Source organism: Silurus aristotelis, assembly GCF_946808225.1.
Source record: "Silurus aristotelis genome assembly, chromosome: 26".
NCBI lineage: Eukaryota > Metazoa > Chordata > Actinopteri > Siluriformes > Siluridae > Silurus > Silurus aristotelis.
Window position 1 is genome coordinate 9,246,102 of NC_139599.1, and position 1,012 is coordinate 9,247,113.

Here is a 1,012-nt window from a genome sequence, read left to right on the forward strand (position 1 = left end):
CACACGACAGTGAGAGACCTAGCCCCGAACCGTAGGCGCAGGGAAACGACCCTCTCAGTCACCGGGGTAAACTCCAACACATGGCGGCTGAGCTGGGTGGCTATAAGCAAACCCACACCAGCCTGCCGCCTTTCACCATGGGCAACTCTAGAGTGGTGAAGAGTCCATCCTCTCTCGAGGAGTGTGGTTCCAGAGCCCAAGCCGTGCGTAGAGGTGATCCCGACTATCTCTAGTCGGAACCTTTCAACCTCACGCACAATCTCAGGCTCCTTCCCCGCCAGCGAGGTGACATTCCACGTCCCTAGAGCTAGCTTCCGTGTCCAGGGATTGGGTTGTCGAGGCCCCCGCCTTCGACTGCCGCCCGATCCTCTTCGCACCGGCCCCTTACGGTCCCTCCTGCAGGTGGTGAGCCCACGGGAAGGCGGCCCCACGTCCCTCCTTCAGGCTGAGCCCGGCCAGACCCCGTGGGGGAAGGCCCAGCCACCAGGCGCTCGCATACGAGCCCCAACCCCGGGCCTGGCTCCAGGGTGAAGCCCCGGCTGCGCCATACCGGGCGACATCACGATCCTTGATCTATTCTGTCTCATAAGGGGTTTTTTGAACCGCTCTTAGTCTGACCCGTCGCCTAGGACCTGTTTGCCTTGGGAGACCCTACCAGGGGCATATAGCCCCGGACAACATAGCTCCTAGGGTCATTTGGGTACTCAAACCCCTCCACCACGTTAAGGTGGCAGTTCAAGGAGGGGGGTGGCAGTTCAAGGAGGGGTACATGTATGTATGTATGTATGTATATGAAAATTATTTGTGCAAGTCAGATGAAAATAACATTCCAGTTCTCACTACATAAGTGAAAAGAGGACTTATTTTCCTATTTTTCCAAACCATGGTTGTGGTTTACACTATTTTCAGGGAGTAATAAAATATCTAATCCATTAAGTATGTTTAACTGTCTTTTTTTTTACCACAATAAATACCAGTTTGAATGAGCTCGTGTCCAGGAAAGTTTCAGATT